At 38.3% G+C, this 25,276-nt stretch overlaps 1 pseudogene; it reads left to right on the top strand.

Annotated features, from left to right (window-relative positions):
- The window catches only part of LOC135269923 (uncharacterized), a 63,809-nt pseudogene extending 56,401 nt beyond the window's left edge, over positions 1-7,408 (top strand).
- The last annotated feature ends 17,868 nt before the right edge of the window (positions 7,409-25,276 follow it).

Below are 25,276 nucleotides of genomic sequence, written 5' to 3'. Positions count from 1 at the left end.
CCCCAGGGGTTTACTATAAATAAAGCAATGTCTTGTCACTTCTCTGACCTTATATGCAACAATTTGGTCCCCTCCAACATATTAAGGTTTAACATCCAACACTTCTAGCACAGGGTTTTAATTCATTACAATGGAAAATGGTTTTGTCAAAGTATCGAAACTGGGAAATCTGCACTTGAGCAGCATCAATTTACTAATTTTTTCCCCAGCTTTTCCAACCAATAAATAGTAGTTTCCCTAAAATTGCCTGAGATGAATTAACACATCATCATGTTTATGCACATACACGAACACACACCTATGTATTTGTTGTGTTAACATTTTTCAAATTCAAATAATGTCCAGAAGGGAAGATTCATTAACTTAATAATTGGTTAGGGGCCGGGCACCATGGCTCACAACTGTAATCTCAGCACTTTGGGAGACCAAGGCAGGTGGATCACAAGGTCAGAAGATCAAGATCACCCTGGCCAACATGGTGAAACTCCATCTCTACTACAAATACAAGAATTAGCTGGGTATGGTGGTGCACTCCTGTAGTCCCAGCTACTCAGGAGGCTGAGGCAGGAGAATCGCTTGAATCTAGGAGGTGGAGATTGCGGTGAGCCGAGATCATGCCAGTGCACTACAGTCTGGGTGATAACGCAAGATTCTGTCTCAAAAATAAATAAATAAATAAATAAATAAATAAATAAATAAATAAATAAATAATTGGTTTTTATTTCTTTAGCTTAAGGGAAAAGGGGGAAGAAAGAGAGGAATTGGGACAAGTTAATCTGAAAAAATAAGCCTAGGAGAGGGATGCCATGAGAAAATCTTCCTCTCTGGCTTGAAGAGAGTACCAGCAGAGCTGTTAGTAAATCTTGCACAAGAAATTCTGGGAAGATGGGGCTGGAAAAATTCTCAGATGGCAGCACCACAATCCACTGAGTCACCACCACATTCATCCAGCATATTATGGCTCACAGGAGCCTCCTAGTATTATGTTACGACAAAGTGTTATCAGCGTCTCTCCCTGGATTTTGTGATTACTGCCATTTTAGTTTTGTTGTTTTATGCTTTCTGCAATGTGCAAATGATTCAAATATTAAACACCTTTAAAATTATCAGTCAGACTCTTTGAGTTGGTAATATAGATCCAATTTACTGTGGGCCCATGAGGGGCTCACTTTTTAGTGAGTTCCTCCTCAAAATTGTTAACACATTAACAGAATGACATATTTATTGATTTATCATGATTATATGAAGAATATTATTAGGGAAATTAGGATAAGGTAGAAGAGCAAAAACAGATACTAACAATAATGGCTAGGCACTTTATTTGTGCTTCACCAGTTTTAACTATTAAATGCATTAACTAATTTACCCTTCACCCAATCCCATATGTAGATATATCATTATCTCCATTTTATAAGTGAGAAAACAGAGGCCTTGAACAACTAGGTAACATGGCTAAGGTAAAATAGATAGATACATAGCCAGAATTTTGGCCTGGTGAGCATGGCTCCAGAGCTTGTGCATTTAATCACTTTAATTTGTCTTAAATATGCGTGGATGTGTGCGTGTGTAAGAGTGTGTGTGTGTGTGTGTGTGTGTGAGTTGGGCACATGACTAGTGGATGTGAGCCATATATAACTTAAAGTTTGTAACCCAAAGTTGCTTTAAAATCCCATCAAGGCCGGGCGTGATGGCTCAGATCTGTAATCCCAGCACTTTGGGAGGTCGAGGCGGGCAGATCATGAGGTCATGAGATCAAGACCATCCTGGCCAACATGGTGAAACCCTGTCTCTACTAAAATCACAAAAATTAGCTGGGCGTAGTGGCGCACGCCTGTAGTCCCAGCTACTCAGAAGGCTGAGGCAGGAGAATTGCTTGAACCCAGGAGGTGGAGGTTGCAGTGAGCCAAGATCGTGCCATTGCACTCCAGCCTAGTGCCTGGAGACAGAGCGAGACTCTGTCTCAAAAAAAAAAAAAAAAATCCCATCAAAAGGATGAGTATAGTATTCTTCCCTTGCCACTAGCTGAACATTTTTGCAGATTCTATTATTTTTCTGCATCTTCTCTCCAACGAAATCTCTCAATATAAAGCCCTTACACTTACCCACTGCTGCAATCAAAATCTTCCCCTGTCTATACCTCTCTAATTTTTCATCCTGGATTTTATCAAACATCCAATAATTTTATCCATCTGAAAAGAAAAATTTGTATTTTTATTTTGTCTTTTTTTCTTTATGTTTAAGTTTAAAGCATCTTGTCATATGCTTTTCTTTTTTTAATGTATAAGATAACATTCCATAGCAAGTATGTTCATCTTTTATATATTTTAAAATATTTCGTATATGTGATTATTTTCTTGGGTTTTTTAAATTTGTTTTTTGATTTAGACTTGGATATTTTCTTCTATATAGACTATTACTAAAAATCATATTTAGTAGCTTCTGCATCTGTCTTCAAATATTAAGAAGTTGTTGCCTGCAGTAAACATTTATTGAAGTAAGATATGGACCCTTGTGGAGCTTGCAATCCTGTGGAAGGACTAGAGATGATGAAAGATCACAGCACAGTGTGACAAGCACAGAGCAAAGTGCTATGGAATCAAAGAGAGAAACTGTTTCATTTGAATTGTTATATTATTACTGGGGGGTTGATAGTTTCAGAGAATGTTTTCGTAGGGTTTAAAATAGGGCTGAGAGTGGAATGAAAAGAGACGTAATAGAAGGGAGTAGCAAGAAGTAAAGCTCAAGCAGCAGAAAGAAGTCAAATTGTCAAACATCTTTTCCCTCTTGAAGATTTGGATCTTACATCATGCTGATGAGAGAAAGACCTACTCCATGCATTCTTGTCTCTTATTTGCTCCACATCCAACCTTGACTTTGCTCTTTCTCTCTCTATTGAACCACCAATGATTCCTTAAGATGACATGTGTTCTCATCTTGAATTTTGCACACAATATCCTGATCTTTCTCCTGCACTTTAACTTTCGTGCACTTTATTTTTCACACATTTGAATGGCCCTCTTCACATCTCTATGCTTTCCCCTCCTCAAGTGGAACAAGTGTTCCCTTTATGATCTAGTATTTTCCCTGGTCATAAGCCTTCCTTAGCATGCAGTACCTGAGCTGTAATCATTTTCATTCACATGTAGCAAAAGGATAAGCTCTTTGACATGATGTACTTTCAACTCCACAGTACTAGCAATGTCTCACAAATAGTAGGCACTGGATGAATCTTTATTAAATAAACGAATGGGTGAATGAGTGAGTGAGTAATTTAACTGGAATATTGTTCTGACTGAACCAAGGAGCCATGGACTTGAAAGGACAAATGGTCCAGGTGACTTTACACTGCTGGAAATTTATTGAGCATTCTCTAAGAGAAACTTCTTTACTATGGAAAATATGGCTTTCTCACAAAAAGATTACTATATGCACAGATAGTTGGATTAAATAAAATATAGTCTGTAGATACACAGATTCTAGAAACGTCAAGAGAGTGATATGATGGGACATGTACCAGAGGCAGTTAATAGGGTGAACACATTAGATGATAGTTCCAAAGAAGAAGTAATAAAGGCAGGAACTAGAGAACTAGCAAGATAAAGATGGATTTTAACAATTGAGAAATATTTATTGAACTCTGAAAACACTAATATGAAGAAATTCTCATAGTATTGGTTGGTAAATAATGCTTAGTCTCCAATATTTCTACATTGACCTTGTCTGTGCTCTGTGGGGCTGAGCTTACTGCATTCTTACTTAATTTGTATAAGCAGAAAACTTCCAGGTCGAGTGCACAAAAGACTAATTAATTTGAATTATAAAAACAGAGAATCATGACCCCACAATCAATTTCCAGACTTGAACCAGTTTACAGACCCAGAGCCCTTCAAATGAAGGGGAGGCCGAGTCTTTTTGAGGACGAACCCCACTAGACTACTGACAATTTATGCTGTTAATCTTTCTCCCATCCAAACCCAAGGAAACCTCCGGCCTTTTACCAGAGTAACTGTGCATTGAGGAAAAGGGAATGATCAGACTTTTGGGGGACTACTGGATACTGGCTCTGAGCTGACATTGATTCCAGGGGACTCAAAACATCATTGTGGTCCTCCAGTTAAAGTCAGGGCTTATGGTGGTCAGGTAATTAATGAAGTTTTAGCTCAGGTCTGAATTAGTTAGGGGTCTAGTGGGTCCCCAGACTCATCTTGCGGTCATTTCCCCAGTGCCAGAATGCAAAATTGGCATAGTCATACTTAGCACCTGGCAGAATTCCCACATTGGTTCCCTGAATGATAGGGTGAGGGCTATTATGGTGGGAAAGGCCAAATGGAAGCCATTAGAGCTGCCTCTACCTAGAAAAATAGCAAATCAAAAACAGTATCACATTCCTAAAGGGATTACACAGATTAGTACCATGATAAAGGACTTGAAAGACGCAGGGGTGGTGGTTTCCAGCATATCCTGATTCAACTCTCATATCTCGCCTGTGCAAAAGACAGATGGATCTTAGAGAATGACAGTGTATTATCCTAAGCTTAACCAAGTTGTGACTTCAATTGCACCTGCTGTACCAGATATGGTTTCATTGCTTGAAAAAAATTAACAAACTTCTGGTACCTGGTATGCAGGCACTGATTTGGCAAATACCTTTTCCTCCATTCCTGTCCATAAGGCCCATCAGAAGCAATCTGCCTTCAACTGGCAAGGCCAGCAATATGCCTTCACTGTTCTACCTCAGGGGGATATCAAGTCTCCAGCTTTGTGCCATAATCTTGTTTGCAGAGATCTTACATCACCTTCCCCTACCACAAGATATTGCACTGGTACATTACATTGATGACATTATGCTGATTGGATCCAGTAAGTGAGAAGTAGCAAACACACTGGACTTCTTGGTGAGAGTTTGCATGCCAGGTAATGGGAAATAAATCTGACTAAAATTCAGGGACCTTCTACCTCAGTAAAATTTTTTTGGGGGGTCCAGTGGTCCAGTGATAATGTAGTCTGTCATGACATACCTTCTAAGGTGAAGGATAAGTTGCTGCATTTGGCACCACCTACAACCAAGAAAGAGGCACAACACCTAGTGGGTCTATTTGGATTTGGAGGCAACACATTCCTCATTTGGGTGTGTTACTCCTGCCCATTTATTGAGTGACCCAAAAGGCTGCCAGTTTTGAGTGGGGTCCAGAATAGGAGAAGGCTCTGCAATAGGTCCAGGCTGCTGTGCAGGATGCTCTGCCACTTGGGCTACATGACCCAGCAGATCCAATGGTGTCTGAGGTGTCAGTGGCAGACACGGATGCTTTTGGAGGCTTTGGCAGTCTCCCATAGGTGAATCACAGCAGAGGCCTCTAGGATTTTGAAACAAGACCCTGCCATCTTCTGCAGATAACTACTCTCCTTTTGAGAGACAGTTCTTGGCCTGTTACTGGGCTTTGGAAGAAACTGAACGTTTGACTATGGGTCATCAAGTCACCAAGTGATCTGAGCTGCCTATCTTGAACTGGGTGCTTTCTGAACGATGTAGCCGCGAAGTGTGGCATGCACAGCAGCATTCCATCATGAAGTGGTATATATGTGATGGGGGTCAAGGAAGTCCTGAGGGCACAAGTAAGTCACATGAGGAAGAGGCTTAAATGCCCATGGTCCCACTCTTGCCACCCTGCCTTCGCTCCCCCAGCCTGCACCGATGGCCTCATGAGGAGTTCCCTGTGATCAGTTGAAAGAGGAAGAGAAGGCTACAACCTGGTTTACAGCTGGCTCTGCAAGACATGCAGGCACATCCTGAAAGTGGACAGCTGCAGCACTACAGCCCCTTTCTAGGACATCCCTGAAGGACAGTGGTGAAGGGAAATCTTCCCAGTGGGCAAACTTTGAGCAGTGCACCTGGTTCTGCACTTCGCATGGAAGGAAAAATGACAAGATGTGTGATTATATACTGATTCATGGGCTGCACCCAATGTTTTGACTGGATGATCAGGGACTTGAAAGAAGCATGATTGGAAAACTGGTGACAAATAAATTTGGGGAAGTGTGGATAGACGTCTCTGAATGGTTGAAAATTGTGAAGATATTTGTACCTCATGTGATTGCAGCAGAGGAGGATTTTAAAAATCAACTAGATAGGACAATTCATTCTGTGGACAGCATTCAGCCTCTTTCCCCAGTCATGCCTGTCATCGCCCCATGGGTCCATGAACAAAGTGGACATGGTGGCAGGGATGGAGGTCATGCATGGGCTCAGCAACATGGACTTCTACTCACCAAGGCTGACCTGGCTACATCCACTGCTGAGTGGCCAATTTGCCAGCAGCAGAAACCAACACTGAATCCTCATTATGGCACCATTCCTTGGGGTGATCAGCCAGCTAAGTGGTGGCAGGTTGATTACATTGGACCTCTTCAAGGGCAATGTTTTGTCCTCAGTGGAATAGACACTTACTCCAGATATGGGTTTGCCTATTCTGCACACAATACTTCTGCCAAGACTGCTATCCGCGGAGTCACGGAATGCCTTATCTACCATCATGGTATTCCACATAGCATTGCCTCTGACCAAGTCACTCACTTTACAGCTAAAAAAGTGTGACAGTGGGCTCATGCTCATGGAATTCACTGATCTTACCATGTTCCCCATCATCCTAAAGCAGCTAGATTGACAGAAGAGTGGAACGGCCTTTTGAAGTCACAATTACAATGCAAACTCGGTGACAATGCTTTGCAGGGCTGGGGCAAAGTTCTCCAGAAGGCCATGTATGCTCTAAATCAGCATCCAATATATAGTACTGATTCTCCCATCGCCAGGATTCACAGGTGCAGGAATCAAGGGGTGGAAATGAAAATGTCACCACTTATTATGACATATAGTGACCCACTAGCAAAATTCTTGGTTCCTGTTTTTGTGATATCATGTTCTGCTGGCCTAGAGGTCTTAGTTCCAGAAGGAGGAATGCTGCCACCAGGAGACACAACAATGATTCCATTAAACTGGAAGTTAAGGTTGCCACCTGACCACTTTGGGATGCTCCTGTTTTTAAGTCAACAGGCTAACAAGGGAGTTACAGTGTTGGCTGGGGTGACTGACCCAGACTATCAATATAAAATCACTCTACCACTTCACAATGAAGCTAAGGAAGAGTATGTGAGAAATAGGGGAGATCCCTTAGGGCATGTTTTAGTATTACCACGCCCTGTGATTAAGGTCTACTGGAACCTACAACAACCCAATCCAGGCAGGATTACAAATGGCCCACATCCTTCAGGAATGAACGTCTGGGTCACTCTACTAGGTAAGAAAGCATGACCTGCTGAGGTGCTTGCAGAAGGCAAAGGGAATACAGAATAGGTAGTAGAAGGAGGCAGTCATCAATACCAGCTACAACCATATGATCACTTGCAGAAGTGAGCACTGTAATTGTCATGAGTATTTCCTCCTTATTTTGTTAAGAACATGTTTCTGCATGTACACACTTGTTCTAAGAAAATATCTTTATATCTTTATTTTACGTCCTTTCTTTCTCCTTTATCATGTGACATAAGATATATTGACTTCATATCAGCCTTTAAGTGTTGTTAACTTTACGTAATAACATTTAAGTTAAGGATTAATGCATTTCCAGTTGTACAAAGGGTAGCCGTATTATGTTAGGCATAATTATGACCTTATTTGAAGATTATATATGATTTCAGGAGAGGGGTATGGGTTCAAGTTGACAAGGGGTGGACTTGTGATGGTTAATATTGAGTGTCAACTTGATTGGATTGAAGGATGCAAAGTATTGTTCCTAGGTGTGTCTATGAGTGTGTTGCCAAAGGAGATTAACATTTGAGTCAGTGAACTGGGAGAGGCAGATCCACCCTCAATCTGGTTGGGCACAATCTAGTCAGTTGCTAGCAAGGCTAGAGTAAAGCAGCCAGAAGAATGTGGAAGAACTAGAATGGCGGAGTCTTCTGGCCTCCGTCTTTACCCCATGCTGGATGTTTCCTGCCCTCGAACATCAGACTGCAAGTTCTTTAGCTTTTGGACTCTTGGATTTACAGCACTGGTCTGTCAGGGACTCTCATACCTTTAGCCACAGACTGAAGGCTGCACTGTAGGCTTCCCTAGTTTTGATGTTTGGGGACTTGGACTGGCTTCCTTGCTCCTCAGCTTTCAGATGGCCTATGGTGGGATTTCACCTTGTGATTGTGTGAGTCAATACTCCTTAATAAACTCCCCTTCATATATACATCCATCCTATTATTCCTGTCCCTCTAGAGAACCCTGACTAATACACCCTGAAAACTCTATTTTTGTTAATCCCTTAGAATGAGCTTCCCTTTTTAAACATAACAACCTCTTAAAAAAATCCAAATTTATGGGTATGATTCCTAATTTTTGCACAGAAACTATAATCATCCATTCCTTTTAAGAATATAATTTTGCATGATGGTATGTGCCCAACCCCCAAGGCTCTTTATCTTGCGCTAAATATCTGTAACCCCTGCTCATTGCCAAGTGGGAAGAGAGCGTGGCTGCTATTGCTGCTGGACTGAGGTATATCTTTGGAAACAATGAAAACCAAGACACAATATATAAAAATCTCTGGAATGTAACAAAAGTAGTGTTAAGAGGAAAGTTTATAACATTAAATGCCTACATGATGAAATTAGATGGTCTCAACTGAACATTCTAATATTGCACTCAGAGGAACTAGGAAAATAAGAGCAAACCAACCCCAAAGTTAGCAGAATGCAAGGAATAACTAAAATAGGAGAAGAGTTAAACAAAATTGAGATGCAATAATTCATGCAAAGAATAAAAAAAAGATAAGTTGGTTTTTTGAAAGAATGAACAACACAGATAATCACTAGCTAATTTAACAAAAAAAGGGAAAATCCAATTAAGTACAATCAGAAATGACAAAGATAACATTACAACTGATGCTGCAGAAATACAAAAGATCCTCAGAGACTGTTATGAACACCTTCTTGCATACAGACAATAAAATCTAGAGGACAAGAATAAATTCCTCTAAACATACAACCTCCCAGATCAAATCAGGAAGAAATTGAAACCTCAAACAGACAAAAAGTGCATTACAAAATTGAAACAGTAATAAAAACCTACCGACCAAAAAAAGCCCTCTACCAGATACATTCACAACTGAATTCTACCAGACATGCAAAGAGGAGCTGTTACCAATTATACTGAAACTATTCCAAAAAATTGATGAGTAGTGCCTCCTCTTTAATTCATTCTATGAAGCCAGCATCATCCTGATACAAACATCTGGCAAAGACACAACAAAACAAGAATACTAATGGTCAATACATCAGATGAACATAGATGCAAATATCCTCAATAAAACACTAGTAAACTGAATCTAGCAGCACATCAAAAAGTTAATTAACCGTGATCAGGAAGCCTTCATTCCTGGGATGCAAGTTTGGTTCTACATATGAAAATCAATAAATGTGATTCACTACATAAACAGAATGGGGAAAGGATTCCCTGTTTAATAAATGGTGCTGGGAAAACTGGATAGCCATATGCAGGAAACTGAAACTGGACCCCTTCCTTACACCTTACACAAAAATTAACTAAAGACAAATTAAAGACTTAAATTTAAAACCCAAAACCATAAAAACCCTGGAAGAAAATCTAAGCACTACCATTCAGGACATAGGCATGGGCAAAGATTTTATAATAAAATAACCAAAAGCAACTACAACAAAAGCTAAAATTGACAAATAGGATATAAAACTAAAGAGCTCTGCACAGAAAAAGAAACTGTCATCAGAGTGAACAGGCAATCTACAGAATGGGAGAAAAATTTTCCAATCTATCTGACAAAGGACTAATATGCAGCATCTACAAGGAACTTAAACAAATACACAAGAAAAAAACAAACCACCCCATTAAAAAGTCTGCAAAGGACATGAACAGACACTTGTCAAAAGAGGACATTTATGCAGCCAACAAACATATGAAAAAAACCTCAACATCACTAATGATTAGAGAAATGCAAAGCAAAACCGCAATGAGATACCATCTCATGTCAGTCAGAATGGTGATTATTAAAAAGTCAAGAAACAACAGATGCTGACGAGGCTTTGGAGAAATAGGAACGCTCTTACACTGTTGGTGGGACTGTAAATTAGTTCAACCATTGTGGAAGACAGTGTGGCAATTCCTCTAAGACCTAGAAACAGAAATACCATTTGACCCTGCAATTCCATTACTGGGTATATACCCAAAGGAATAGAAATTATTTTATTATAAAGATACATGCACACATATGTTTACTGCAGCACTACTCACTAGTCAAATAGCAAAGACATGGAACCAACCCAAATGACCATCAATGGTAGACTAGATAAATAAAATATCATACATATATATCATGGAATACTATGCAGCCATAAAAAGGAATGAGATCTTGTGATTTGCAAGGACATGGATGAAGCTGGAAGCCATCATTGCCAGCAAACTAATGCAGGAACAGAAAACCAAACACTACATGTTCTCACTCATATGTGGGAGCTGAACAATTAGAAAACATGGACATAGAGAGGGGAACAACACACATCAGAGCCTGTTAGGGGGTTGAGGTGAGGGAGAGAATCAGAACAAACGGCTTATGCATGTGGGCTTAATATCTAGGTGACAGGTTGATAGGTGCAGCAAACACCATGGGACACGTTTACCTATGTAACAAACCTGCACGTTCTGTACTTGTCTCTTGGAACATAAAGTAAAATAAAATTTTAAAACATTATATAATTATCTTAATAGGCACAGAAAAGCTTCTGATAGAATACAACATCTTTTCTTGATAAAGACCCTCAACAAACTATTCATTAAAGTAATATTCCTCAAGATAATAAGAGTCGTCCACACACAGCCAACTTCAAGCTGAAAGGGCAAAACCTGGAAGTAGTCTCTGTTAGGGAACAGGAACAAGCAAATGATTCCCACTCTCACCACTCCTATTCAATGTAGTACTAGATGTCCCAGCCAGAGCAAACAGGCAGAAGCATAGAATAAAAGACTTACATATAGAAAAAGAAGTCAAATTACGTCTCTTCATCGATGATGTGATTTTACACTTAGAAAACCCTAAAGACTCTGACAAAATGCTCCTACACCTGATAACCAACTTCAGTAAAATTTCTGGATATAAAATCAATGTATAAAAATCAGTAGCATTTCTATACACCAACAACATTCAAGCTTATAGCCAAATCAAGAAAGAAACTCCATTTACAATAGCCACAAAAAATAAAATGCCTAGAAATATATCTAACTAAGGAGGTGAAAAACCTCTACAAGAAGAACTATACAAAGCACTGCTGAATGAAATCATAGATGACACAAACAAATGGAAAAACATTCCATACTCATGGATTAGAAAAATCAATGTCACTCAAACATCCATATTGCAAAAAGCAATCTCAAGATTCAACACTATTCCCACCAAACTAGTAACATCATTTGTCACAGAAGTAGAAAAGACAATTCTAAAATTTATATGGAACTGAAAAAGAACCTAAATAGCTAAAGTAATCCTAACCAAAAAAAAAAAACAGCAAACAAAAACAAAGCTGGAAGTATCACATTACCTCACTTTAAACTATACTACAAGACTACAGTAACCAAAACAACATGGTACTGCTACAAAAACAGAGAAAAATAACAGAACGGAGAACCTAGAAATAAAGCCATAAACTGACAACAATCTGATCTGTGACAAAGTTGACAAAAATATGCAATGGGTCAAGGACTCCTTATTCAATAAATGTGCTGGGATAACTGGATAGTCATGTGGTGCAGAGGAATGAAACTGGACCCCTTCTTGTCATCACATACAAAAATTAAGTCAAGATGGGTTAAATACTTACTGGTAAGACCTACAATGCTAAAAGTCCAAGAAGAAAACCTAGGACTTACCCTCTGGACATTGGCCTTTGCAAAGAATTTATGAGTAGGTTTTCAGAAGTAGTTTCAACAAAACCAAAAATTGACAAGATGGACTCTGAAACTAAAAAGCTTCTGCACAGCAAAATAAACTATCAGTTGATCAACCAAATTATCTACAGAATGGGAGAAAATGTTTACAAACTATACATGTGACAAATAACTAATATCCAGAGTCTATGAAAAATGTAAACAAATCAACAAGTAAAAAGCAAATAACCCCATTAAATATGGCCAAAGTATGTAAACAGACACTTCTCAAAGGAAGACATACAGATAGTCAAAAACTATATTAAAAATACTCAACATCACTAATCATCAGATAAATGCAAATCAAAACTACAATGAGTTACCATCTCACACCAGTCAGAATGGCTATTGTTGAAAAGTCAGAAAATAACAGATGTTGGCAAGGCAGTAGAGAAAAGAGAATGCTTACACATTGTTGCTGGAAATGACAATAATTTCAGCCACTGTAGAAAGCAGTTTGGAGACTTCTTAAATAATTAAAAATTGAACTATTATTTGATGCAACAATCCCATTACTGTGGTATATCGAAAGGAAAATAAATTGTTCCACCAAAAAGACACATGCACTAATACATTCCATTAGTCCACTTTGTATTGCTATAAAGGAGTACCTAGGACTGAGTAACCTATAAAGAAAAGAGATTTATTTTACTCATGGTTCTGCATGCTGCTACACATGGAACCAACATCTGCATGGCTTCTAGTGAGGCCTCAGAAAAGTTCTATTCATGGGGGAAATGAAGAGGGAGCAGGCATTTCACATGGAAAGAAAGCAAGCAAGAGAGAGATGAGGAAGGGTACTAAGCTATTCATGAGGGACCCACCCCCATTATCCAAACACCCCCACCAGGCCCCACCTCCAACATTGGGGATTATGTTTCAATATGAAACTTGAAGGGAACAAATATTCAAACCATATTATTTTGCCCCTCATCCCCCAATCCTCATTTTCTTCTCATATTTCAAAATACAATATACCTCTCTAATAGCACCTAAACTCATTGTAGCATCAACCCAAAAACTCAAAATCCAAGGTCTCATCTGAAATTCAAGACAAGTTCCTTATAAGTATGAGCCTGTCAAATAAAAAACAAGTTATTTACTCCCAAGAGACAATGATGATGCAGGTAGCATTGGGTAAACATACTCATTCCAAAAGGAAGAAATCAGTCAAAAGAAAGGGACAACAGGCCCCACACAAATCTGAAACCCAGCAAGGCTTTAATTAAATATTAATGCTCTAAATAATGTCCCTTGACTCCACATCCTGCCTTCTGGACACACTGGTGTGAGGAGTGGGTTCTCAAGGCCCTGGGTAGCCTTACCTTCAAGGATTTGCTGGACACAGCACACATGGCTGCTCTCATGGGTTGGACTCTGGTGCCTGCAGGTTTTCCATGCTGAGGTAGAACACTGCTGCTTATTCTACCATTCTGGGGTCTGGAGGTCAACAACCCTGCTTCCACGGTTCCACTAGGTGGGGATTCTGTGTGATGCCTTCAGACCCCTATTTTCCCTTGGTACTGCCCTGGCAGAGACACATTGTGGGGGCTGCATCCCTGTGGCAAGCTACTTCCTGTGAACCCAAGCTTTCTAATACATCTTCTGAAATGTAGGTGGAAACTGCCAAGCCTCCCTCACTCTTGTAATATTTGTTACTGCAGGCTTAACACCATGTGGAAACTGCTAAGGCTCATAGTGGCTTGCACTCTTCAAAGCAGCATCCCAAGCTGTTCCAGGGGCCCTTTGAGTCATGCCTAGAGCTAGAGAAGCTGGGATGCAGGAATCAGACTCCCAAGATACTCAGCACAGTGGCACCGTGGGCCTGGCCTTAAAACCATTATTTTCTCCTAGGCCACTGGTCCTGTGATGAGAAAGACTTTCCCGAGGACTTCTGAAATGACTTCTAGGTCTTTTTCCCATTGTCTTAGATATTAGCACTTGGCTCTGTTTTAGTCATGGTAATCTATCAAGTAGTTGCTTCACAGGCCTCTTGGACTTCTCTCCTGAAAATACTTTTTCCTTGTCTGACACATGGCAAGGCTGCAAATTCTCCAAACTTTTATGCTGTGATTCAAGTTCCCACCAGGCATGGTGGCTCACACCTTTAATCCCAGCAATTCAGGAGGCTGAGGCAGGAGGCTCACCTGAGGCCTGGAGTTCAAGACCAGCCTGATCAACATGGAGAAACCCCATCTCTATTAAAAATACAAAATTAGCTGGATGTGGTTGTGTATGCCTGTAATCCTAGCTACTCAGGAGGCTGAGACAGGAGAATCGCTTGAACCTGGGAGGTGGAGGTTTGCAGTGAGTTGAGAGGGCGCCATTCCACTCCAGCCTGGGCAACAAGAGGGAAACTCCATCTCAAAAAAAAAAAAAAAAAAGAAAATTCAAGTTCCAACTTTAAGCCATTTCTTTGCTCCCAAATCAGATTGGTAGATGAATGCTTTGCTGCTTAGAAATTTCTTCTCCAGATACCCTATGTCATTATTCTCAACTTCAACCTTCTATGAATTCCTAGGGCATGTACACAATACAGCCAAGTTCTTTGCCCTGGGAACAACACAGGTGACCTTTACTCCAATAGCTTCCTCATTTCCATCTGAGACCTCATCAGCATTACCTTCACTGTCCATATTTCTATCAGCATTTTGGTCACAACCATTTACCAATCTCTATGAAACTCAAAACATGGCCTTGTCTTCCTGTCTTCTTCCGAACCCTCCAAACTCTTCTAAGCCCTATTTTCTAGCTTCAAAGTCACTTATACATCTTCTAGTTATCTTTTTAACAACACTTCACTCTTTCATACTAATTTTTGTGTTGCTATAAAGGAATACTCATGGCTGGGTAATTTATAAAGAAAATAGGTTTATTTGGCTCACAGTTCTGCAGGCTGTATAAGCATAGCACCAGCATCTGCTCAGCTTTTGCTGAAGCCTCAGGAAGGTTTTACTCATGACAGAAAGGAAGGGGATGTGTCATATCACAAGAGAGAGAGCAAGAGAGAGAGAAGGGAAGGTACCAAGCCATTCATAAGGAATCTATCCCCATTATTCAAACACCTTTCACCAGGCCCCACCACCAACACTGGAGATTACATTTCAACATGACATTTGGAGGAGGAATTTATCCAAATGATATCACATATTCATCATAGTGCTATTCATAATAGCAATGCCATGAAATCAACCTAGGTGCCCATCAATGATGGATTGGATAAAGAAAATGTAGTACATATACATCATGGGAATACTATGCGACCATACAAAAGAATGATGTCATGTCCTTTGCAACAGTGTGAATGCAGCTGAAGGCCATTATCATCAGCAAATCAACACAGAAACAGGAAACAAAATACTGCATGAAACATTTGGTACACATAGGCATAAAGATGGGAATGATACAGGGAGAAGGGGTGCAAATATTTCAAAACTACCTCTTAGATAGTATGCATACTATCCAATATGAAACAAACATGAAACAAAACTGCACAGGTACCTCCTCAATCTAATATAAAAACTGAAATTACAAAAAAAGAGAAAACACTTTTGCACTTAGAATCATAGAGTCCAGAACATTTTGTAATAACTAATCATAGTTTAGTACAATCATTAATATATTTTTAACTAATAAAAGACTATATTTAGAGTACTTTTAGTTTCACAGAAAAATTGTGAGGAAGATACAGATTTCCCATATACTCCCTGCCCTCACATATGCACAGACGCCCCAATTATCATCATCCCCCATCAGAGTGCAACACTTGTTACAATTAATGAAACTATATTGACACATTATAAACACCTAAAGCCCACGTTTTCTTAGGGTTTACTCTTGGTGTCCTGCATTTTATGGATTTGGACAAACGTATAAATACATGTCTTTATTTATACATGTATCCATTATTATAGTATTATACAATGTATTTTCACTGCCCTAAAAATACCCTATTCTTCACCTATTAATCCCTCCCCCAACATTCATATTTGGGCAGTCACTGCTCCTTTTGCTTTCTACACAGTTTTGTCTTTTCCAGATTGTCATATAGTTAGAATCAGTATGTATTCAGATTAGCTTCCTTCACTTAGTAATATACATTTAGGTTTCCTCCATATCTTCCCATAGTTTGATAGTTTATTTCCCTTTAGCACTAAATATTATTTCACTGTCTGGATGTATCACAATGTATTTATCCATTCACCCACTGAAGTACATCTTAGTTGTTTCCTAATTTGGGCAATTATAAATAAAACTGCTGTAAACCTCCATGTCCAGGTTTTCAGTAGAAAAACGTTTTCAACTCCATGGAGAACTACCAAGGGGCATGATTATTGGATTGTATTATATGAGTATGTTTAGTTTACTTTTGTAAGAAACTGCCAAACTGTCATCCAAAGTGGCTGTTTCATTTTGCATTCCCACTAGCAATAAATGAAAGTTCTTGTTGCTCCCTATCCTCACCAACACTTGATATTGTCAGTGCTCCAGATGTTAGCCATTGTAATAGGATTGCAGTAGACCATTAACTTTTTACTGTTTTCTCATTTAGCTTGCCCTAATTAACCTCATTTTTTTTCAACCAGTAGAACTTCCTCTTTACTCATAGCTTTCTGACTAGAGCTACCTGTGAAGGAGACCGCCTCTGAGAAAAGAAATAGAAGGAGGAAATAACCAGGGCTTCCTCCATGCCAAAAGGGGTGTCACTATCAGTAATTCTAATTCCAGAAACGCTGTGCCAGAAGAAATGAGACAACATTGGGGAATCAGGAGAACAGAGATTATAAATCAAGGGATAAAAATCAAGAATGTATTCTGAAAGAGTTAAGCAGAGATAGGAACAAAGAGAAAGACAAGACAGGAAATGAAGTACAGTATGTGCAATGGACATTTTTTCAGTCATGTGTACTGTGATTTATCTAGTAATGGTGGGGCTATAGAGGGGGCTATTCTATCATCTGGCACTCTGTGAGGTGCTTCTAAGTCAGTGCTTCTTTAGATCAGTCCATCAAAAAGTTACTGGAGAGGGGCTACAGGCTGTCACCCCACAGGTGTTGCAGAAGACCTTAGAAATCCAGAATAGCCTGAACAACCCACTGTGCCTCAACCCACTGTGCCTTCCCCAGTGACTATGATCGAAATTAGTAAGTTGTGAAGAGGAATGGGGTTGAACAGTTATCTGTGAGAGATTAGAGTTATGGCACATCAGGGCTTAACAGAAGAAAGGAATACTGGCAAACAAAATAAGATATCAGAGCAGAAGCCACCTCCTGTGTGTGAAACTCAAATGTAGGTAGTAGGTAGTCTTCAAGTCAAGACTCAGATACAACATTAGATGTAAAAGTTGCAGAAGTAAAATATTTACCAGATCCTGGTACAAGGCCAATATTGTTACCAGTATTGGTCAAGATTTTATTAAGATGAGAAGTTAGATCTTGTGACTGAGTCTACAATTTAAGCAATCTTAGCATCTGCAGCTGAATAAAGTTCTGGTAAGATCAGGATGGACACTTTTTATTAATATAAGAAGCACAAAATGAATAGAATGATGATGGCTCAATATTCACAGGTAAATTGAATAGACACTAGCAATTTAATTACAATAGAGATTGTCATTAATTTTTGTTGACTTAAGAAAATGCACACTTACTGAAACTTGTCATTTGTTCTATTTTCCATTTGCATCTTATATTTTTTTCTTTTGCTGTGTTAAACGTGGGAATTCCCACATGTTTTCCTTTGGATAGGATTTGAGTCACTCTGTCCAGATGGGAAATATGGTGTTTTCACTGCATGAAGTAAAAGTCTAGATACCATAAGTGTGACTGGCCAACTGCTCAGATAGCACCATCAAGTCTGTAGATTTGCTACAGATTTTCAAGAGCTGCTCTTCATCATGGAAATTTATTTTCTAGCAGAGTACTATTCTGATTTTCTGGGAAAAGGAAAAAAAAATAAAGGAGTAGAACAAAAGAGGAATACTTAAGAATTCAGTACTTGCTTTTTACTGTAAATCTCTGACTAAACTCTCTTTATAGAATTACAAAAATTAAAATGGACTACCCACCCTTTTCTTTCAATATCTGTGGTTTCAGTCACTTTCAGTCAACAGAGGTCTAAAAATATTAAATGAAAAATGCTAGAAATAAACAATTCATAAGTTGCCCGTTGCTTAAGTAGCACGATGAAATCTCATGCTGTCCCTCTCCTAGCCTGGGATGTGAATAACCCCTTTTTCCAACACAACTACACTCTCTATGCTCCCCACCTGTTAGTCACTTGGGAATTGTCTTCATTTATTAATGATCAACTGTCTTAATGATACAGGAGCTAGAAAGAAATTATTTAGGCAGTTTGTGAGAGTAAGAGTCCTTGGCAAAGCTTCCCTTCTAACAACAATCAGCCAAAGAAATTATTTTTTTCTAACAAAGAGCAGCCTGAAAAATCAAGCTGCAAACATAGATAAGCAAGCCGGAAGCTTGCATGCGGAATGCCAGCAGCTGTGCCAATGGAAAAGGGCTACCTAGGGACCAGGCATATCCAACATGGAGGCTCCATCTTCCCTTCATTTTGTTACCATGTGTATAGTAAAGGAATGGGCAACAAGGTGCCAGCCAGGCAGAAGAGCTCATCTGCATAATAAAAGATTAGGGTGGAGGCTGCCAGTTTTTTGTGCCCTATGCAAATGGCACACATAGTCCTAACTAGTTTTTCATGCCTTATGCAAATGGCACACCTGGTCCAACCAATCTTTTGCACCCTATGTAAATCAGACATTGCCTCCTCAAGCTAATATATAAAACCCCTGCATTTCGCCATGGAACTGGAAACCCATTCAGGACCCCACTCTCTACAAGAGAGAAAGCTTCTCTCTTTTTTTGCCTATTAAACTTCCACTCTCAACCTCATTCTTCATGTGTCCATGTCCTAGTTTTCCATGGCTGTGAGAAAACCAATCTTGGGTATCACTCCAGGCAACAAGGCCACTTCAATAATACTGCAGTGTTTGTGTTTAAGTCACCCTAATTTTACTCAATTGAAGCCCCAAAGTGCAAGAATAGTGATGGTGACAATTTCAATATGCCAAAGAGAAGGGAAAGAGAAAAATCATATGCCGAGATTACTAAACTCTATGCTAAAAACCTATCTTCTATCTGTAAAATTGCAAAAAAGGAGAAAGAAATTTATACTAGTTTGCTGTCACATTTCAAATTGCAAAAGCTATGGCCACAGTGCATGATAAATACTTAGTTAAGATGAAAAAGGCATTAAATTTCTGGGTGGAAGACATGAACAGAAATGTGATCTTATATATGACAGTTGGGTTTGGTACTATACATAGTTCCTGGCATCCACTGAGGGGCTTCATAGGTAACACCCCAAATAAAAGGAGACTATTGTATTAATATAGGAAATAGTGCAATCTTAAAAGAACCAAACCTTCTAGAAAAATCTGAACACTATTACCTTGAGTCTATATGGGATATCTTCTTATCTGATATATATATATGTATTTCTAACTAAAAAGATTCCTTTTGCAAGACTGTCTCAGGATTGTATCGGGGAGTTTTTCCTGGATGCTGTAGTGTAGTAGAGAAAGATCATTTTTACTGTTTTCTTACCTGATGAGTCCTCAGGGGGTATCCAAGATAAATAGCTACAATTACAAGAAAAAAGAAGTCTAATAACTCCAGAAGGGATGTCACTAATGGTAATACTGTTAAGTCACCTTTAGAAAAATGCACGCACAGTGACCAATAAGCACTTTGTGCCTTGAAAGAAACACTTCTTATAACTCTAATACTTATCCCAGCCTAGCTTTTAAGAGATAGCCTAAGCAGGAGCCCATATAAAAGATTAACCCAAGAATTTGTGAATAGTGACCATACCTTTCGATTTCCTGAACACCTACTAGATAAACTGACACAGAGCAGTAGTTCAAAGAACAGATGAATAAACTATTTTATCTCTTCGTAGCTTACTCCTAGCTCTATTTTTCTTTTTCCTTTTCTTTCCAATAAACTGTTTTACATCTTATTATTTATTCACCTTACAGTTTTTCCTGCTATGTATGCCCTCAAATTTCCTAAGTATGAATGAACTTTACCTCATGTATGTTTCATCTTTTCCTTTATGATTGACACACTTATAACACCCTTAGGTAACATCACAGTGGGCATGACAAGGTCCCAAACTCACTGCTTTCTGCATGTTTCCTGCAGCTTACTTCTCCCTCACACCCCAATATTAATGTGGCAAGAACCATCTTGTCTAGATTTATGGTTCCTAAGGAAGATTTAATTCTTGTGATATCATGGACACATGGGAGTGAACAGCACACACTGGGGTCTGTCGGGTGTTCAGGGGTAGGGAGAACATCAGGAAGAATAGCTAATGGATGCTAGGCTTCATATCTATGTGATGGGTTGATCTGTGCAGCAAACCACCATGGCACACATTTAACTATGTAACAATCCTGCACATGTACCCTGGAACTTAAAAGTTGAAGGAAAATACTTGTGATGTCATTGAATAAAAAAGATAAATTAAGAATTATTTTCAGAAAATTATTTATGATATAAGTCTTCAACTGGGGCTAGACAAATATAAATGAGACCAACTTTGAGACCCAATATTATTTATTGGAACTAACTCCTAGAGAATAACATGTAATGAGAAAATGAAAATTTTAATGGCTAATAATCTATGTCAGGGCATCCTTAATAATTTTACTAATATTTAAGCCTAAAATATGTATCTGTTTGGGGGTGTGGTTATATTGAAACAATGACTTGCAGCAATCACAAATCAGAACAATTACTTTTTGGCAATTTCCTTAATCTCAACAGGGATAAATCTGAAGAAATTCCAGAAATGATTATACCTTGCTACGTGTTACAAATAAAATATAAAGCAAGCATTGCAGCAGCAAATGTTGAATAAATAACTATACTTGCTCTGAGTCATTATGAAAGGGTACACTCTTAATCAAGACTACCTCCTCCTTATGATTAAATTCAAACTCAGATTTCTTGGTCAATATCATGTAAATGTAGACAACATGGTATGTACTTCACTCTTCTGTTCTTTTCTGATCTATTAATCCCCAAAGATCAGTAACAGTCTTACATCCATTTCTTTTTTCATATCGTAGGCTTTAGTATATATTTCATGTAATATAAGTTAAAACATTACAACTGACTTCTTATAAGTGAATGTGCTTTCCCCATACATTTTTGATTTATGGAAAGATTATTCCCATCTCGGGCTTTGAACAGTTTGAGTTTATACAGTGTTTTCTCCAATTTTCACCTGTTATACACATGTAAGATTTTAAGCAATTCATTTTGTAATGTAGTCAAATGAAGGCGAGTCATGAATGTCTTCAACTTGTCCATATGCTCTCTGGTCTCATTCATTGAATGTAGTTATTTCAAGACTGTGAACAAAACTAAAGTCATAATTACCCTATAAAAACATATAATTTTTCATATATTCAACAAGTGTTTGTTTATTGAATACCTACTGTACACCGATTTCTGTGCTAAGCTTCATACATTATTGTGTATGAAGATGAAAATAATTATTGACTTTTTATTTCCTACAAAATTGTACCAAGAGAGATTTGCCATTTTTATCAGCTATAAAAGCACAGGTAGTAAGGTAGTTGTGGGACCCATCACTCCTGTTAAAACTGCTATTGAGTCTTTGTCCTTGTGTACTTAGATCCATTGTGTAGAAAGTATTTGTTCTGTATAATAAGTTATGCTTTATTCTCATCTGTTGTTTTCTGCCTGAACTCTACACCTTGAAGTAAACAGCAGAGTTAAGAAATAGTTGAGTGTGCTGACAATATATTGTGGTGGGGTGAACTGAAGTTTCTCTGCCTCTTAGACAGATTGGATTTAGCAATCAGAGTGAAGCAATGGGGCATGGTATTTTCATTAATAGTTAATACAGGAAGCTTACAACATTATCAGGGCAGGGAAAGGGGAAGAATCTATTAATATAAGAAGATAATATTTAGTTAGAAATAAAGCCAAAGTCTAGGTCGAGAAAGAAGAAAAATTTCTTTTGTGGTCAAGTTGGGAATATTTGAAAGAAAATTGTCTACCACAAGATGTGATATGAATAATTTCAGATATTGCAGGGAAAAAGAAGCAGAGTGGAAACCTTAACCTATTCTCAATCCCATTCTTGGAAACAAAGCAAACCCCTCACCACAACTTTCTGGGCAGAACCAGCAGTATAACTGTACAGATCAAAAACAATTCACTTACATCACAACTGAAGTTTCACATTTGCAAGTCTTAAGGTGTCAATTTGATCGCCTTATGCAAAGTTAATGGCCTGAAGCATGAGAACAAATGAAAGCAAAGAAAACCAGTTGTTGAATGAGATAAAAGTGGGGAAAGGTGATTGAATTAGCAATTTAGGAGCAGCAAGAAGCATGTACAGTCATCCCTTGGAATGCTTGAAGGACTGGTTCTATAACCCCCTGCAGATATCAAAATCTACCAATGCACAAGTCCCTCATATAAAATGGTGTAGAATAATCTACAAACATCCTCCCCTATGCTTTAAATCATTTCTAGATAATAGGCATGCATCACTTTGTGACAAGAATACTTTTTGAGAATGCGTTGTTGGGCGATTTCATCGTGTGACCATCATACAAACCTGTGCACCATGTGACTGTACTGAAAACTATAGGCTATTCTAATACAATGGTAAGTATCTGTGTATCTAAATACCTGTAAACAGAGAGGGTACAGTGAACATATGGTATAAATAACAAAAGATGATACACTTGTATAGGCTAGTTAACATGAGTGAAGCTTGTGGGACTGGAAGTTGCTCTGGTTGAGTTAATGAGTGAGCGGTGAGTGAATGTAAAGGCCTAGGACATTACTGTATACTATTGTAGACTTTATAAACACTATACACATGGACTACACTGAATTACTTATATATAAAAATACTTTTTTAGGTATTTTTCTTTAATAATAAATTAACCTTTGCTTACTATATAACTTTTTATTCCAAAAATTTCTATAATTTTTAAATTCTTGACTCTTGTAATAACACAGCTTAAAACACAAACCCATTTTACAGCTATATGAAAATATTTTCTTTCTTTTTAAAATTCTTTATTTTAATCACTATAGGCACAATATAGTTGTATACATTTATGGAGTATATGTGATGTTTAGAAACAGGCATACAATATGTAGTGATCAAATTAGGGTAATTGGGGTATTCATCACTTTAAGAATTTACCATTTTTTTGCGTTAGAAACATTCAAATACCACTCTTTTAGTTATTTTTAAAACTACACATAATCTTAGCCAAAAGGCCGAGAAGTGATAGTTATTTTTAAAACTACAACAAATTATTGTTAACTGTAGTCACCCTATTGTGCTGCCAAATACTAGGTCTTCTTCCTTCTATCTAACTGTACTTGTATACCCATTTCTCATCCTCTCTTTATCACCCCATCAACAATACCTTCCCAGCCTTCAATAACCATCATCCTACTCTATCTCCATGAGTTCAGTTTTGTTTTTGTACAACCAAGATGGAGAACAGTATAAAGACTGCTCAAAAAATTAAAAATAAGGCTACCATATTTTCTTTCTATTTTTATTCTATAAGCTTTTTTATTTTTACATTTTTAAAAAACTGAGACACGAACACACTCATGGGCCTAGGCTTTCACAGGGTCAGTATCATCAGTATCATTCATTGTCTTCCACCCCAACATCTTGTTCCACTGGAAGGTCCTCAGGGGCAATAACATGCATGGAGCTGTCATCGCCTGTGATAATAATACCTACTTCTGGAATACCTCCTGAAGGGCCTGCCTGAGGCTGTTTTACAGTTAACTTTCTTTTAATAAGTAGAAATAATGATAAATTGTATATATAGTAAATATATAAACCAGTAACATAGTTGTTTATTATCAAGTATTATGTACTGTATATAATTGTATGTGCTGTATTACCGTACGACTGACTTGTTTACACCAGTGTCATAAGAAACATGTGAACAATGCACTGTGCTATGATGCTATGAGGTCTACAACATCACTACGCAATAGAAAATTTTCAGCTCCATTATAATCTTCTAGGACTACCGTCCTATAGACAGTCTGTTGTTGGTCAAAACATCATTATGTGACATGTAACTGTACTTATGTTGTCTAATACAATACAAATGCTATGTAAATAGCTGTTATACTGTATTGTTTAGGGAATAATGACAAGGAAATAAGTCTGTAAATGTTCAGTAAATATATATTTTTTCAAGTATTTAATCAGTAGTTTCTTGAATACACAGGTATGGAGCCCACAGATATGTCTGGCCTACTGTATAGGCTTAAGGATGTCTAAGGAGTATCCCTGGAGGACCTTATCCGTCCTCTCCCACCCTTCATACAGGCGGTATGGCATGTCTCTGTGTGTAGTACTGTATAAGGTATGTTGTGAGACTGCTGCATTTCTTCAACATACCCATCTTGCCCCAATCTATTTGGTTTTAGAACAATAAACTTACTCAGTAGTAACCCACTTATGACTTGATTTGGATGGACCTGTATTTCAATTCTGGGAAAACCAGGCCAGACAGCATTGGAAATAAGTAGGAAATTCCCTCTACCCTTTTAGGCCAGTTATTACCCTGTGGTCTGCTCAACATCCAAAGTATGGATTCCAGGAAGTAAGCTACCTGAAGCTAAAAACTTTATGCTACTTCAAACTATTTATTTTAAATAATGATGCTCCTCAGTGTTCAGTTTGACAGTTTCAGCTTTTATACCAATTCATACTCTAAAAAGATGAAAAATGTTCTGTTCATTTCCATTTGCCAGAAAACTATCAACAAGTTAAGTATGAAAAAGGCAAAATACATTATCAACTCCTTCACAAATTCTGGTGTACCTCACCAACACACACAGTCACTACTAGAAGCTGCGCAAGCATATTGACCACAGGGTTGTCAGTGGTGTGAGTGAGCCAAGGCACACAGAAACATAACCATCATCAGTGACTAACGGAAAGAATAATATGCCTTCTCTGAACTTGAACTATAGTACATATCCTTTATACCGTAGCAATCAACCTTGGCTGTCCATTAGATTCACTTGGAAAGTGGGAAAAAATCCCAATGCTAAGGCCACAGACCACCATTAAATCAGAATCCCTGGTGATCTGTGATGGGGTCCTGTCAGACATAGTTTTATAAACTCCCCAACTAGTTCCAGTATAAACACAAGTAGGATAATC

The sequence above is a fragment of the Aotus nancymaae genome, unplaced genomic scaffold, assembly GCF_030222135.1.
Source record: "Aotus nancymaae isolate 86718 unplaced genomic scaffold, 86718_ANA_hifiasm-v0.15.2.pri h1tg000058l, whole genome shotgun sequence".
Classification (NCBI taxonomy): Eukaryota; Metazoa; Chordata; class Mammalia; order Primates; family Aotidae; genus Aotus; species Aotus nancymaae.
This window is presented reverse-complemented; position numbering and strand designations above follow the sequence as displayed.